Source organism: Neopelma chrysocephalum, unplaced genomic scaffold (assembly GCF_003984885.1).
Source record: "Neopelma chrysocephalum unplaced genomic scaffold, ASM398488v2 Primary Assembly neopelma1_22, whole genome shotgun sequence".
NCBI classification, from domain to species: domain Eukaryota; kingdom Metazoa; phylum Chordata; class Aves; order Passeriformes; family Pipridae; genus Neopelma; species Neopelma chrysocephalum.
In genome coordinates, this window is record NW_020897689.1 from 17,808,709 (window position 1) to 17,827,307 (window position 18,599).

At 35.2% G+C, this 18,599-nt stretch overlaps 1 protein-coding gene across 5 annotated transcripts in view; it reads right to left on the reverse strand.

Moving 5' to 3' along the window:
- Window positions 1-18,599, reverse strand: part of SNTG1 (syntrophin gamma 1) — a 343,517-nt gene that overhangs the window by 55,005 nt on the left and 269,913 nt on the right. The window lies entirely within an intron of this gene.

Here is an 18,599-nt window from a genome sequence, read left to right on the forward strand (position 1 = left end):
TACCCCAGGGTGCTGGGTTATACATTTGGGTTTTGCGGGTTAAAACCAATTATCTGTCTGTATAATTGTACTTATTGTATGATTTTAATAAATTGTTATTCTGACTTATAAATCTCTCTTTTGAATTGAGTTCATTTCCCCTGTTGGTTAACTTTTAAACCAGCACTCCAACTAACGACAATCTCATTTTTTTTTTTACTGTCTGAAAATACCTGTGAGGAGTTTTGAACCTTCTTGCTTAGAAACAGCAAATTTACTGACTCTTTTCAGCCACTATTTTGAACAGACTTCATCTACAGCTAAGACATAAGCAGAATGCTGCAGACATCACTACTTGTAGATATTCTGACACAGATGTTTGAACTGGAACTTATTTCAGCTCATTTTAGGATGCAATTCCCTACCTATATCCACCTATTAAGTTTGAGTAATTTAGTATCAAATCCTTAAAAAGTAGCAGAGCATGAGTCACCACTATGCTAACTTCTGGAGAACCACTGAACAGTGAGCAGACCCATAATGAAACCTTTGATTTATAACCATGCCATTAGTAATAATATACAATTTCCAGTGTGCACTGGTACACTACTGCTATGGAAAATAGATCAACCCATATTTCATAGAATGCTGCTAATGGGATAGATTTATTTTAAAGTATCTTTGTGAAACTGATTTCTACATTAGCTAAGAAAGTATGGGGCAATCTCTGTCTTATGTGTCAGTAATGATCATGTAAGGAAAACAGTTTAGGTAAAATAAAGACAATCATAGAAATAGTCAACAAGTTAGTAAGTTTACCAATGGTAAAAAAAGGTCTCCAAAATGAAGGTTTGTACTGCGTGTTTTATCCATTCAGATTTTGTATGTCACGTCCTTTTAAAAAAGTAATGTACACCATTTTATTTCATTACTTTTGGGAAGAGGATTTTAATTGACAGTTTTCCATGGAATACACATTAAAGTAAATGGTGGGTCTGTTGCTTTTCTTTTTTCTCTTCTTTTTTCTTTTTTTTCCTGGTGGATTTTATTGTAACACACTGGAAATTAATGACATTTTCAAATCCCATTGTGTGAAATCAACACTACTACTCTCTCCCACAGTTTATTGGATATTTCATGGACTATAAACAGAGACAGGGAGAAGGTCCATTCCTCTAACACTACAATGAAACCTCAATGTTTAATTATTTTGCCAACAGCAAATACTAAAACTGCCACATAGTCTCAGGTTCAATGAAGAACATATGTTGAAGTATCTGCTGTTTGGGTGACTAAACAAGCTTATAAAAGTCAAAAAGACAGATCTGCACCATAATATTCAAGAATCAAGAAGAGTGCTAAAGACTATATTGTCATGCAGTAACTAAAAAGATATGTTCTCTGAAATGTCATTTATTCCTGAATGAGGAAATATTCAGAAGGAAAAAAACCCTAACAAACAACTGAGAGGTACAGTAGGAGAAGTTTTAAATTATTTCAATTTGATGTTTATTCAAATTTCTCTCATTTCTGCTGTTTCATATGTTATCCATAAGCATAGATCCCCATCGTTGGAATCTCTAGACCTCAGTGACTGAGAGGGGTTACACAGAAGAGTTAAATTAGTATAACAAAATTGTACTACTATATGCAGTACTTTGGCATATTTTCCTATCAGTAACTGAAAGAGAATGAATGATCTCTAGTTTCTAGGAATTGAGACATCTATGCTTTTAAATTAATTAAACAGGATTCATTTGGTTTCATCTTGATTTTTTTCATTAAAATTGGACACACAGTAAGATATCATCTTGCCTGATGACATTTAATAACATTGTAACATTGTATGTAATCTCTACTTAGTGAGTGTTTTTCTCTTTCATATTCCTCATTTCTGCTTCTACTATTCATCAAAATAACAGGATACAGTCACTCATGCTGTGCAAATGTATCGATATTTCACATTTGATTGACTGAGTACTAAAGCAGCCATGAAATTTAAGGCCTCTGTAGATCATGAGGAAAAATTAGATTGATTTTTCAGAAAATCTGCTGTACCAAAGTTTTATCAACATAAAAGCATTTCTCTTTCAGACTCAATACCTACTGTGAAGCAAAGCTGTATGATTATAATTAGGAATACTTACAAAATTGTTTGAATGCATGTGCATGCATATCCACACGTGTGGATTAAAATAGCCTGGACTAGATTCTGGAAAACAAGGCAGAACTGAACAAATAGTTGCTAGCTATTTTAATAGATAACTATGATAACTGATATGTTCCTACAGTGATCTCAGTTTTATCTAAACATACCGAACATGTGAAGTTAAATAAAATATTGTAATTTTTACATAATAAAGGTGAGAAACTGTTGAAAATTTTCGCTTCTGAGATAAAGTAGATGACCTCTTTGAGCCATTTATGTTACTGGTAAACATTCTTACTTCTAAAAAAAAATCTTTATGAAAAAATTAAAGACAATTATTTCTTGGAAAGGGATCTTAACTTTCCAAATTAATAGCTCATGTGTATACATGAACTGAAATAGTGATGAATATGATATTTGACTTATGAGTTTCGGACCCTCTCTCAATTTTGCTGCACATGTGGGTTTTGTACATATGGAATTTCATGAGATTATGAAATTTCAGAAATTTCATTTCTGAAAATAAATGCTTAGAACCACAGACACTGATGAACGGAAATAAATGTTAATCACAAATAGACGGTGGATAGCATGCTCCTTTATAAATTCAAAAATTTGGTTATTTTTTTAACCTTAGTAAGTTTTTTTGAGTCCCTATAAAACTGTTATCACCGAAGGTGGCAGTGGTGGTGAAAACATTTTATTTATGATAACATTCCACTTGAAAGATAATTTTTGCAGTCCTGGTTTCTTACTTACCTGAAGCAGCTCATTCTTCAAAATCAATTGATGGCACAAATTAGTTAACTTAGTGGCTACTGGTTCAGTAACAAAGATTCAATAAGTCATAATGGTTTATGAGTTAAATCATGTGCAGTTTAAAAAAATTCTATATTGAAATGATAAATGAAACAGGACAATTTCTTCAGTCAAAAATCCATAATTTTGTAATTTAATATGTACTTAAATCACATAGACATCCTAATCAAGCAAGATAAATTGCCGTATTTTATATCAGTCCAATGTCTTGCTAAAAATGACTTAAATAGCCTTGAGAGAGGCTTTTTCAGAGTTCTTACATAGTTTTTATCATTTTTTAGGAAGAATAGTGTGATAAAAATACAACAAAATTTCCCCAAAATGAAATGCGAAATGTAAAATGTACGCAAAATTATAGAAGTGAGGTGATTCAAAGATCAGAACAGATGCACTGACAGCTTTTTATCTTGGAAGTCTGATACTCATACACGCACTATGTGAAAGCACGCTGTAGGGCAACAGGATAAACATGGAGCCAGAAGACAAATGACTACATCAGACAACACAGGGGGAAAATTATGAGGAATGAGAAACTCAGATAACGCTCTCTACCCTGCTTTTAATATAATTTTCTCCGTACATTTTAAAATCATTTTCCATATAGTCTAAAAATTCACTATAGTCAATTGTTAGTAGAAAAACAACAAAAACCACACTGCAAATGTGTGAAAAAAAATTGAACAAAAAGTGTGATCACGATGTAATCATTTGTAAAACCAGTTGTGCATATAAAAGGCTTGGGATTTTTATGATGAGAAACTTTTTTTATCACATAAAATATTGAATGAATGCTAGAAAAATTTTGCTTAATTGTAAATGCAGTCAAAATGTCTCCTATCCTATTTTTCAGGTTTGTGAAAAGCCTGGTTATCTTTCCATAAATATTTTAATTCCTGTAAATTATTTTCTATCTTCTTCACCAAAAAAAAAGTCCACTAAAACAAGATAGTCTACATATGAAAAACAATCTGAAAGAAACAGAAGATAGTTGGCAGTGAAAGACTATTTTACATAGGTTTCAGATTAGATTTAAAGTAATTTAAAGTGACATTTCTCTCAGTATAATTTGTGAGAAATAAATATCAGTAATGGTCAGTATTTTCTAGAAAATTATGCCATATAATTAATAGTAAAGGAATGGTTTTGACAAACATTCTCTATGACTTTTATTTCTAAACTTCACAAATCAGAAATGAGCTGGCAACCTGCTCTAGGTGATTGTGCCTGAACAGTGGGAATTAGGCAAGATGACCTCGAGAGGTTTCTTATGACCTGAAACATTCTGTGGTTCTGGGAAAGAAAACAAATTATGGATGTATAAAAATAGAAAACTTTTTATGCCAAGTAGTTTCCTCTTTCAGTTGTCCTCTATTATACCACCTCCTTTCTATTCTAAATGCTTTAGAGCTATCACCTACAAGGATCCCCTTCATATTTTTGAACTACCTAGCTGCTAACAGATTATTCAATCTAAGATCGTACATGTATTTTTTCTCACATAGATTAATTTCCTTCTGGGTAAGAACTCACATTATCATCTTGCTACCAGAACAAGGCTGAGTATAGGTTTTCCATTTGGCTTTGCCCTGTTTTATTTTTTAAATGATGACACAAAAATTAGGGAAATATTCTGACTCTGAGTAAATGGTACCAGAGAAAGCAGAAAACACTTTTTATTTATGGAATATGATTTTTCCCTTACACTCCAGATAACGGAAAACTGGTATCAAAGACTGCAAACAGAGTATATTTGCTTTCTTAGCAAACAACATCATAATCAGAGCAATGAGAGATGTGTAGGGTAACAAAACTTGCCTGGATCTCTGCAAAGATCTGTCCAGCATTAACAGTGCTGTTTGAAAAACCTTCATGAGAGTTTACATTACATACAGCACGATCCCATGAGAAAACTTAGCATGTTCCCAATGAGATCTACCACATCTTGCTAGAAATACGGACTATATTGACATGCCTTCACTCCCTTCACAGATTTGAAAAAATATAGTACACATGGATACAGGACAGCTTTCTGAACAGGTAAGGATCTGTACCTTGTTTTTCCAGGTTTCTAACAATCTTCTTCTTGCTATAATCTACTAATCCAGAGCAACATTTTTTCTCACCCATTTAGTTTCATCCAGTGTTATATGTTAATAGCCACAATTTATTTCAAAGCACTCATTTTGCTTATTTAAGACTTCTAAGTATCTGCTTATTGAAATAAATTCCTCTAATGACAAAGTCAATTTGAACATTAATTGGGCAACTATGTGCCTTTGTCAAAATGTCAACTTTAGAAGTTAGGGGTTTCTTTCCTCCTTAAATTATTCCAGTCAATGAATGATTACATGTATTTAAAATTCATTATAATTTGAATTTGTTCATTTTAATAGAGGCGATTAGCATTTAGAAGGTACAGACTTTTTTCAAAAAAGACTTTATGCAGCTGTTATTACAAAGATGGATTTGGATGCAAACTGCAGTGTTAGGTACGAATCTGTATTAATTTTGGGGGAGGGTGGTGTGAAATTAGGAGTAGGAATCAGTCCAAAAATAGCTCACACTAGTCCTGTCTTTCAGGATATTGACTGGGTAATCAAAAAAAAAAAAAAAAGAACTAGAATAGCTAGCCAGCATGTGGTAAAGTCCCTGAAATGCATAAGGGATGTGTGCATTTTACACAGCATTGAGTTAAGTATTTTTCTGCTAAATAGGTATGGAAGCTAATGATGAAAAAAAATATCTTGTGTTATCTAGAGCAATCTGCCCTATGCGCTTGACTGAGCCTTCCTCCTTCTTGTAGACTTGTCTTGTTTGCCCGCCACATAACTCACCTTCAGAGCAATTTAGCATATCCCTGAGCAGGTTCATTTGGTTGCCAGGTTTATCAATGAGGAGGCTCAGTCCTACTGACATCAGAGTCATTTTACAGCAGACCTGAGAGGCTCCAGATTTTCTCTCAACAGAGTAGCTCGCAGCAACTCTTTGAAAATGAGGAGTTCTCACACATTTCCTGACTAAAAAATTTACTATATATCACACTGTCATCCTTCTCCCTCCTTTTAATATTGTGCAACTGCAACTACTAGGTTTCTGCTCTTTTTCCTGGAAAAAAATCTTTGATATATGGTCATATTGGAATTCCTGCCTATTCATTGTTCATCTCCTGAGTTTAGGAATAGGAACAAGGAAGGCTGTAAATTTTAATCCAGGATGAAATTTCTGGGGGGTTTTGAGGGTTTAAAATAGATAACAGTGCGATACAGAAAGACAAGAAAGTAAACATCACTTATTCTAAAGCCGAGTAACTTGACTGGGTTTAGGACTTATCTTTAGATTAATGACTTTTTGTTTCCCCTTCTAAATGTACATAGTATACATTTTTCAGTCTCTAAAATATAAATGGGTCAAACAAAAAATATTCCAGATAATCAAGCTGGAGGGCATGACCTCTTCTTTTTGATGAACAACATGTCACGTTCGTATTTGTCACCACAGGTTAGACTACTAAAACATGTTGAATGAAGAAAAAGATCAGAATATTACAAGTCACTAGACAGTGTCTTTCAGACTTTTGAGTGACATATTTATATTTCTTAAGTACCAGGGCAAGTGAAATATTTACAGACACGTTTATTACCATTCTTGTCATCCTGGGAGAACTTTTCAATTAGTTTTCAATTACTGGTTCCAGATATCTTTTTGATTTTCATTTTCTGTTTCTCTGAAAAGGATTGGTATGCAGAACTTGGACAGGACTAGTGCAATTTAGACTATCTGGCTGTCTCTCTGAGATCATACTGATCATGTAGCTGCTTTACTCACATCCTGAGCTTACTGAACTCAGTTCAAAGAAGATGGCAACAATAAGCGTGAAAGAACCCCAAATGACTGAGTATATGGAAAACACAGATGATGGGTAATAGGTTAGACTTGTTTGAATTGTTTGACTTGTTTGAATACTAAAATGAATTTCATTAATAAATATTTCGAGATTTCATAACATTATTACATTTCTATAGAATTAGATGTTTACAGTTCAAAGTGCTCACAAAGCCAGGATAACACTGCAAATATTCGGTGTATACTTGCAGTTGTCTTTAAAGCCTCTGGTGTTGCTGCTTGCACAGTAAAATAAACATACCTGAGAGAAATCCCTTTTTTGGTACCAATGACTTCACAAGATCTGACTTAGAAATATTTTTATACCTTTGTGAGTTTGAAGCTTGAAATTTTCACAGAATTAAGAGTTTGGAGACATATATACAAAAGCCTGTTTAGACATAAAATATTATCTTTAAATGCTGTATGAAAACATCATCAAAATTCAAAGGAATAATGCTATTCATGGCTACTTGTTTTACTTTACATTCTCATTCATTTAAAGGACAATACTTAAAAACTGATAAAAATAGCTATTATTGCTTGAAAAATTTCTTTTACTATTTCCACTGAGGAACAATTATTTTCAGTCCTATCTGACTATCAAAAGAAAGAGACTTCTGCAAGCCTCAAATGTTCTTAAGATTTTCCCAGGGCTCTCAGAGAACACAATACTACTTATATGCTCATGGAATAATAAACATAAATAAAATCTTCAAAATATTTAAATAAATTTAGACTAGCATTGCATTGCCTTTCATGAATTCAATAATTTTTAAGCACTCAAAGCATGGAACTGAAAGAAGAAAAAGTCATCAAGAGGTGAAATTTTATTTTCCAAAGTACGATTATTTTTCTGCATAAATCCACCAGTTTTCTGTTTTCATAATCCATGTTCAGTTAATGAATTATTTTGAATGAAGAGAATGAGACTGGAAAAGCCAGAGTAATTACATGGGTTTTATTTTCTTCTTTACCAGCAACATGATTTTGCTGTGAGAAAGAAGGTCTAGGAATGGTCACCTAATGGTTAGGTAACCTTTTTTTATAAAAATAAATTATATTTATAATTTATAATTTTTAATTAAAAATTATACAGGTTCAAGGAAAGTTGCTAATTTCTCAGAACTCATAGCACCAAGGGAAGAACTGCACTTTTACAACAAGTTAACCCACCATTGAACCTAAAGTTCACATTAACGGAAATACACCTAATGAAGCAGTGATTAGAGTCAATTCAAAACTAATAATATCATAGAATCCTTCAATGATTAATGACTGTTGCAATCAGAAACATGATGGCAAGTGATATATGACACTATTGGGTATGGTGTAGTCAGTATTTACAATTGTTAACGGGAAAAGATGTCTCTTCCGTGCAAAGTCAGTTATTTTCTTATTTAAATTTCTGGTCATCAGTATCTCCAGCAACTGACAATGAGTGTATAAAAATGAAAATTTACTAAGAGAAAAGAAATAACAAAGAAGTCTATCTACACATGAACTAGTCAGAAATAACTGAAGTCCAGAGAGCTCTCCAACAGAACATGGAAACCTTGAGAAATTTTGATGCATCTGCATAATGCCTTTGGAGAATCAACATTACCATTGCCAGTGACTAACAGGGAAAAAAATCAATAGGTTAAAATTTTAATCAAATCAATAAAGAATATTCCCTAAGGTAATTTTACAATTTAATAATAATAATAATAATAACAATAATAATAATAGCAAATAATCATTTGGCTAATGCTTTAACAGTTTTTTGAGATCATTAAGCAATAGGTATAATTGAGCCTAATTTCTAAAAAAAACTCTATAAATATTCTTCTTGATCTATAAAAAATGAACAGTGAAAACTTCAGTTTATATTTCAATTCAAATCATATCATGTAATAAGAAATTGTAAATTAATCCATAAATTTAATATATATGGATAACATTAGGATTCCTTTTTTTATTAGAAATATCAGACAACACTTACACATTATTCTTTCTGTAAGTCAAAATGTATTTCAAATCTATGCATAAAGAAATTAAGATCACTCTTGAAAAAATAACAGTTGAATGGATACTGTTTAAATACTGAATGCCATATTTAAACAGACTGGTCCCAGAGATCTTCCACTGTAGCTGAATATAGATAACATTATGGGTCACTGCTTTTCTCATTCACCTTCCTTCTGAATTTGAACTTTCAATCAAAACAGTCTGAAAAATAAGTAAACTATTTTTATAAAAACAAATAAATGTTCCACAATTGAAATCTAGAAGACATACTTTGCTAGATCTAGAGAAAGAGATTTATTCCCTATGTTTGTGTAGTAGGGGGAAACAGTTTTCCCCCCTAGAGGTACAAAATGGTAAATCCCCAGGGGGTAGTGACCCTTGGGGTTTGACCCAATCAGCGCTCCTGCAAAATATAAACATATCACACTTAGACCGGAAAAGAAAGGTGTGGTAGTTGTTGGAGAGGTGGCCATGTTGTGAAAGCCACGAGGAAGGGGCAGGAGCCCGTTGGGGGCTTGGCTGGGGGCTGCAGGGACTCGGAACAGTGTTAAAACTGGACTGAGTATCTGTAGCTGAAAGCTGGGGGAAGCTTCTGCATCGGGAGCAGCAAAGGGAGCCGCGGCAAACAGCACTGACCGAGAAGCAGTGGCAGAGAGCCAGCAGCAGATAACGAGCAGCAAAACAAGCATGCAACTAAGCAGAGAGACACAGAGTTGTCTGAAGGATGAGAGAGCAGCAGAGAGCAGGACTAAGCCACTACAGAGAGAGAGAGTTTTTGGGGTAAGGACTGCAACCAAAACTCCCCAAACTCCCTGGAGACCCCTCTGAGAGAGAGGAGGATGATGGACTCTTACTTGAAAGAGTCTTGGAGTGCAGTATGCACTGCAGAGAGGAGCTAAAAAGCTCAGGCATCCTGAGAGCTGAGCCAGGACGGCCAAAGGAATGTGTGTGGGGGGGGTGACCTTGGCCCCCCCCACTGTACTGCCAAGCTGGCAGTCTTGAGTCAGAGCACGGGAGCTCTGCAAGGGGCTTGAACCCAATGAAGATAAGGACCATCGCAAAGACCCCTGTGCTTTGCAATATGACGTGGTGGCGTGACCTTTGTCCTGGTGAACACAGCCCACGGAAGATAAGACCCTTCACCTGCGTCGAAGGGCCGAGGGGCTTGGAGATCCCCTCGTGTGTGCTGGCAGAGATCCAGCTTCAACTGCTGCATGGAAGAGAGAACGAGACACTGCTGCCCTAGAAAGACTTGCTGCTCATAAGTAGGAAGGATCTTTTTCTTCTTCCCTCCTGGACTTTTATTTGGAAGGGAGAAGTGATTTGATCCATTGTAAATACTGCTTTATCATAGTAGAGATAGTTGAGATTGTGTGTGTGATGTATTATAGTATTTATTTATGTGTACAGTCTTGTAATATAACCCTTTTCCCATTTTGAGTCTCGTGTGGTGTCTGGAAAACCCATCTCACACTGGGTTGAGATGTGGGAGGGGGGCTAGGACTCGAGAATTGGATTTTGGGGCTCTCAAACCATGACAGTTTGTCTTGTGGCATTATGGTAAAGAAATCATGTAGCAAAGACCACTGATGTCTTCTAGTATTTTTAATACAATAATTCAATTATTTGTCTTGGTGGGAGATGTTATGAAATCTCCATTCTTAAAGATAGTCAGAAGTTGACATGGTAAAGTCCTGAGCAACTTGATTTATGTAGGCCATTCTCTGAGCAGGATTTTGACCAGATGACCTACAAAAGCTCATCCAATATAAATTATTCTGCAAGGCTTTGATCTCAAAGTGGTCATATCTGTCTTGGAATCTGTTTTAAAGTAGTCCTGACTTATCGATCTTAGCAAAACAGCTTCAGCATTGGTTTTATTACATTTCCACGTTATTTTTTGGTGGCATACACAGTATTACATACCAAATGTAGTAGTTCACATTTCATAATCCATTTGTAGCTGTCCAGGATTTTCTAAATGCATCCATTTTTTATCTACCCTAATTTTCAGAGGGGCAGTGTATCAAATTTCTCCCTGCAGATTTCATCCTTAAAATACACTCTGGAAAAGAATTTTTAGTACAGATTGCTTGCGGGTAAGGTACCCTTGAGACTGAAGACATTGCTCATAAGCAGCTATTAAGAAATGATAGATGTATCCTCTCACCTCTTCTCAGTTGTTAATGGGGGGGGGGAAATTTGAAGGACCCTGATATTCTATAGAGACTGAAAAGGAAAGAGAAGGTGAGAATTCAGATGAGACTAGAATAAAGTTGCTAGCAAAGGCCTAAAGTAATGATATTTAACTTGCAATCTTATACATTCTTAAAGTATATAAAAACTTCTTAAATTACTAAGAAAGAAGAAGTGAGGCTACTTTGGAACCACTTTAAACATCAGTTTTCAAACCGCAGTATCCAAATACAACACTCAGTTGTGTTGAGAAAAAGAGCCAGAATGCAGTCCCATTCTGAAAGACAACAAGGTAGAGGAAAACAACATCCAAAATACCTCCTTCAGAAGCTAAGAAAAACTTTAGGGGATGATTAGATGAAGAACATGATATTCAGCATGTTCTACATAATATTATTTTCATGCTTCTCTTCATACCTTACTTTTTAACAAGATGATTTTTTTTGCTTTGTCGGAATAAAGCCTGTTTTAATTTCCCTGGTGTTTAGATTGAACCTAGGCTATCCTGAAGGTCCTATTGGTAGTCGTATGCCAATAGCCTGTAGTAGGGAGTTAGTAGTAGAGTTCACAACATTTATTGAACTCATGTTGCATTTAATTATTTTTTGACAGTGGACTGATGCATGTCAATAGTTGACTTGTCTCCAGCATCTTGGTATTTCCATGGATTTTGCAGTTTCATTGGAGAAGCTCAGTTTCTAAAAAGTAGCAAATAACACTTATTTTGCAGATTCAGAGCTTTCTTCCACTCAGGCAATTTTTTTTAACGCAAAGTGTCTTACCATTACGAACAATGGAGGGATGCAACCCATAAAATTAATATTGGGTCCTGAATTGAAGCTCAAATTTCAGTGTAAGATGCTGAATCTCTATATCCAAAGAGTTCTATAGAGGGACAGGCAGGCTTCTTCAACCACAGAGAAGAAAACATAAAAAATCCCCTGTGGGTGACATCTGTCTGACTGAAGAAGAGATCCTGATGCAACAATTCAAGGCCCTGTGAAGAGCAGACCATAACCTATAGTACCAACTATTAAACAATTGATGGATGTAAACTCAGAATTAATATTTAGCCAGGATTAATATTTACTCCTCTCAAAGAGAGCATTTTTTCTTTAAAGCCTTTTTCGCCTAGTCTCAAAGGTCTGCATGCTATTTGCATAATAGATCTTCTTTCCCACTGTCTGGGTTTGGTTTTGAGCAGCAGCCTACTTCAGCAGGAGGGGAAGGAGAGGCTGCTGTATTATCCCACCTACTGCCATCAGGGTGGACGCGTGGGAGCAATAGGTCTGAGTGATGAATGACTATTGCTTTTACTAAGCAAGCACTGTAAACAGTAGACTGTTAAACAAATAATGGGAATCAGCAGGACTTCTGGATGTATATTTGAAGAAAGCAGCTAGAAACTGCACGCTATTAAATCTTGATCCTGTTGGTCTTTGGGGGTACTCTGAGTGTGCCAGTTGGTTCGAGCAACTCATCACTGAGCACTCTAACACTACCAGAGCCATCAGATAGAGACCTTTCTTAGAGAAAGAAGCCACATGTCTGCCTGGACCCTGGTCAGAAGTTCCCAGACACAGCATTGCCACAGCACTGCTTCAAGCACTTTCACCTCTTCAGACCTGCACCATTATCCAGAATCATTCTTCATAAATAAAGGTAAACTTTTTATTTTGTTTTAAACCCAGCATTGCTGAGGCTGACACATTTCAAAAAGGAAAATGTTTCTTATTAAATAAATAAATAAATAAATTGGTTTTTTTAGTTGTCAGCTCTGAGAATAGCTTTTCTACTCGACGCTGCTAAATCTCTATTTGCTGTGTCATATCATGGACTTAATAAGTTTTGCTTTCCAAGATAGTAAGATTGAAAGCAAATATTCTCTAATATACTTAACATATAAGAGATATTTTTCACTAAACAGTGTCTCCTTACCAGGAAATACAACTCTTTGAAAAGACAAAAACATGTCGTAATAATATGTATTTCTTGGGGATGTTTCTCCATTTGCAATTACGTACATTTTTTAACATTTGTCATCAATTTTATTGTCAGTTTTCTTTCACACATTTTCATTGATTAATACTTCTTGGTGGGTTTATCCTTCTTCATTTGTAGGTAACCATAATTTGTCAATTGCTTTGTACTATTTTGCACATCAACTATATTATGAAATCCAGGTAGCTACTGTCACTGGTACCATGTACTACTACTGTGATGAAAGAGAAGAGATCGAAGACTGTCTCTGGTCCACAGAATTCTGTTTAATCACTTTTCTTAGAAATTCAAGAGACTAAATATTTTCCCTTTTCACAGAGCGTGATATGAAGCACCAATCATCTGCACAGATGTAAAAGAAGTGAACGAGAAAAATTGAATGCTTATTGACCTCTCCTCTTGAAGTAAACTGTAATTAAAAATATTTTACTTAAGCCTTTGAATCCCATGTGCTCTTTCAGTAGAAAATCTACAGTTAAAGTATATGCTTCATTGATTCCAATTAATTTATTTAGATGACATTATTCCCAAAGGAATAACATGTGTATAGGCTTACCAAATACTTTCATCATAATATCCTAAAATTAATGTTATTCTTGGGAAGTTTTACACTTACTCGATATAATGGCCAGTCTTCGCGAACGAAGATTTTTTTGGGAAAGGTCTTTTACCTTTCAAGCCTGCGCAATGGATTTTTTAGGTAAGACACAGCATGCGCTGAACTGAGCCCACCCCTTAATCCTAAGGTTCATCTGCCGGGGCCAAGCGAGCTTGGACAATGGCAGTGAGGTCCTCAGGACGTAGGTTTGTTTAGAGTGACCTTCTCATAGATGGATGGCCTCACAGGGCTAACGGGCTCCATCTGCCCGGGGGACCGGGGAATCGAACCTGGGTCGCAGCAGTGAGAGTCCTGCATGCTAACCACTAGGCCACCAGGGGTCCCCAACTTGATATAATAAAAAAGACATTACAATAAAGCATTGCAATGTTTTTATTTCTAGCCTCAGCCTCCAATTAAAATCCCCAAATGGCCAGAACAAATTCATATTTGGTAAGCTGAAGATATTAACAAGTCCTTATTTAAGGTAAAGTTAGAGAAAAAGAAAAGTTTCCTCCATACTTAATCTTTCTAATTATAACTGTAAAAAAAATAAAAAGATGACCTATATATTTTGTGGATATGGTGACTCTGTTTCTCACCTTTTCTTATTTTCTCTGTTATGGCTTTTCAGGAACTTGTCAGAGAACAAGGACGTACAGGACATATACATCATTCAAGACATCTATTTCTAAACAAGAATGCTGAAATTTGCCTTCTGTCCTCATGCTTTGTTGGCCTGTTTGGATAGCAGCTAAAAATTCTGTCCAAAAATAAAATACATGAAAAAGATGAAAGCATTCTATAAGAATTTAAAAAAATGGCCCTTTCTTGGTTTAATGTTTGCTACTGGTGTTTCCAGTCTCAGAAATCATAAATATCCAACTCCTGCAGAAAATCTGTTTTTTATATTGCTGGCATCCCTTTCACTGTCCTATTTATGTTACATATCCCATTTCTTGGGTAAATGGCAAAATATCACATCCAAATAAGATTAGAGACTTAAAATGGAATTTAATCATGTCATGCATATAAATATAACACAGGGATAAAGAGATATGATAAAAGCAATGCCTTAGATTGCTGTTTTAATTCAGTGGTTTCTCACTTTCTGACCTCATCATAGATACAGAATTATGCTTCTGGGAAGAACTGCATACATATCATACTGTTATGACAAATCAGGAAGCAATTATTCCTCTCATTAAATCTACTGTGAGGTTCTGATGTACATAGGCAGAATCAGGTTTATTAAGGTTAAGATCATATTATTGCAAAAAGTAGCAGCTGAAGGGAAAGCCCTTATTATGGCAAGATAGCAATTACAGCACCCACAAAGTCAGTGTGTCAAACCTGTATCTTTCCTGTGTCAAACCTAACCACCAAGCTAAAAGCTGAGGTATACCACTCTTGTTGCAGCTATGATACTATACAGAAAGACACACAAGACCTGCGGAATGAAAAAGAGCCCGATTTCACATCCAAGAGGAATGTACAAACAAGATGAAGCATCTGGTAAGAGCACTTTTATCTCAAAAGCAGTAGATCAATCTATCACTTACCAGTTGAATACATGTAAGCCATGACTGTCACTCAGTATTTATAGACATAAAAATATTAATGTTTAATATACATTTATTATTTATTTATCTATTGGTTTATTCTATTAGAACATTAACATACAATATTAGAAACTCTTCTTGCAAAATCCAAACATAAGTAATATTTGTTTATCTATTTATCAATTTAGCATCATACTGTCTACTTGTGAGACATATATGCTTATTTCACTCACTTTCAAAGGTCTACAATAGAACAAGGCATTTAGAATCCCCTCATGTATCTGTCCTATTTAAACCTTGAGTGACGAATACAGAATCTGAACACAGAGCTAACACAGATGTGGTCACTAAATTTGTCCAGGCAAAACTACCCTTACTGAAAGCAATTTTCAGGGAGAGATATTAATATTGCAGAGGGAAAAAAAAAAAAAAGCTAATACTTCTTATACTAATGAGTTAGTACTAGGAAAAAAAAAGAGAAAATAAATGAGAAAAGTATGTAAATGAAGATGAAATCTGTACTTGAGGCAAAATTGAATTTGCTGGACATGCAGAAATTTTTTGATACACAGCTTGAGACTTATAGTTTGAGATTTAAATAAGAACTTGATCTAATTATTCTTTTGTATCATCTAAATTTCTAGCAGGTGTCCAAATTACTTCCATCCTTTCACGAGCTATAGGTTATGCTGCCCTAGGACATAAGCATTGCTATCTAATAACCGCATCAAGTGACTCACAACATGAATGTTATCTAGCTCATCAGGTAATCAACTAGCTTCAGGAAGTTCTCTGACCTTCCTCTCAGAAGTCAATGTGGTTTCCTCAGCCTAAAATCTTTAACAATCTGTGGTGTCTATTGCCCTTCTAAAACTTTTTTATGTCCTGCAGTTCAAAAGCTACTCTGGACTAAAATGTAAAGAGAAGAAAAATCTTTTATTGGCCACAGGAAGCACCTAAAACAATGAAAGAAACTGCTCAGGGAAAAGTATTTCATGTTAACTATACAAACTTTATATATATATTCAGTTTATTTTACAGAAAGCTCAATAAAGTATCAACAAGCAATATAAACCTTTCAAGGGTATATGTTATGCAGCAATAATCCATGATGAGTGCCATAGATGGCTGACAATACAAAGCAGGGAATTAGCCCAACACAATTTACACCCTATTGTGCACTTCTGCTTAATTTAACAGCAAGAACTCAGCTTCCCCTGTGTGTTTCTATAAGCATTTAACAATAGAAGCTTCATTCTAGAGATTTTCCTTCAAAACAGACCTGATAAAATCCTTACTGTGACAACAGATGGTGATAGAGCAGATGTATAACTGGACCTGAAAGTTCAGTAACCGTCAGTCAAGAGCTGCTGAATGGCTACTCTCAGAAACCACAGTAACAGCATATTGAAAAATAATTAGTTCAAGACATGCAAAATCAGGAAAAAAAAAAGAGAAAAAATATTCCTAAGGAGAGGGAATGAAAACAGTTCTTAATGTACTTCTAGAGCAGACTTGATTTATTTTGAGGACATGTCATCTTTCAGTAGAACACTGTTTCATCACTGCACTTTAAAAACAACAATACAACAGCAATGGAGGCTACTACTTAGCAATTAACAATAAAAAAAGGAGGTTGTGTTGTGTTTCATACAGATGTTATCCTATCAGTCCACCTGAGCAATGGAATTCAACTTTTTAAATGCAATAGAGATGCAACACATCTGCAGCAAAGGACTCTGGCTTGATTGACAGGTGAGCCAGTCACTATGACATTTGTGTATGCTCACCTTTATACAGTGCATATAAGTTAGGTTTTATTAAATAACTCACTAAGCCAAATTTTTAGAGTTGATTTTAAATGAGATTGTTCTAACTGGAGAACTTTAGTCAAGCTGAAGGACAGCCTATCAAACCAGAATATGAGGTGATATTACACAGTTGATCTGGTAGAGCTGTATGTAGGGTTTTTTATTTAAATTATATAAAAAGCAAGAATAAATGGGCATAACCATGTATATTTGTAAACATCACCAAGAATGTAAAATTTCTGCAAAACAATGGGATTCATGGCAACTGAGTGCTGTGGAATCTGACATGCTCAATTATACCCCAGTTTCTGGCCTTAGTGTGACAGTTCATTATATTGTGATTTTTTAAACTGAGTTAAACACAGTTGTGGAGGTGAAAAACTCTTTCTAATTCTCACATAATTCTTGTTATAGACTGTTAACTTTGAATAGGACAGCTACCAATTCTTTTCCATGAAAGCAGGAAAATTCTAGAGGGAAAGATTATTCTTAAAAATTAAAATGATTTAATGAAAAGTTCTTATCTTCTGCAGAGACAAGACAAATCTTTCAAAAATGCTCGTGCTACCTGTAGATAGAAGAGAAATAATGTTCAACTTAAAATATTATAGTATTCTTCCCCACTATATTTTTTGTGAATTTAACATTGACGAAGGATGGAGGGTTGTAGCCTTTGAATTCATCTTAATAGAGATGAGACATACAGCGTGAGGAATAAAAGTTTTAGATGCACTGCTCTGCCATGATTTTCTAATCTCTGTTCATGTGAAACTTTGAGATTGGACTTTTGTCCATGTAGTAGAGAAGCAAGTCTATTTATTACATTTGTGAACATGTATGTGAACATAGCCATAATCCAATAAAGTGAAAAATCAACTCTCTGAGTTTGTCAGGTAATGAATCTGCTTTGTACCACTAGCTTCTTGTGAAATAAGCTAAAACTGAAATCAGAGGGTTATGACTTCCTTGATTGCAGCTTATGAACATTGTACTTGTACATGTAGGGACAGTGGGAGATGAACTGAAAGCCATACTAAGATTTAGATCTAAACCGTGAATTCCACTGTGTACCTAATCCAATAGGTAACCAATTCATCCTTCTGGCATGACAACCAGTAAAAGCCAAATCCCAATGAATCCTAACCAGCAAATGAGAGTTATAACGTGTAGTATAATCTCTGGTAGTTGGAGGCAATACATTTGGTTTCCCACCCTGAGAAGGATCAGAAGATTTTACAAGCACTATCTAACGATGATTTCTCTAGATGGTATCAAGTCAACTTTCCAAGACCAGTACATTCGTAAACTCATGATGGCTAATATAAAGACTGGGAATTGAAAAGGAATGGGCAGCGCTTGTCCTCATTACACCATTACAGTTTACTGAGGTAGGGTGCATTTTCCTATCATTTGGAAAGCGTTAGCAGGGATTCGATGACACCTTTCTGAATCACCTGCCTAATGATGGCTCTCGCAGGAGCTGACATTTGCTGTAATCAGTGTAAGAGCTGAACAGAAGTGATGAGTTCCAAGAAAAGGGAACATGCATGTGTTGACGCTCCCATCTTGGATGATCCAGTAGAGAAGCCTCT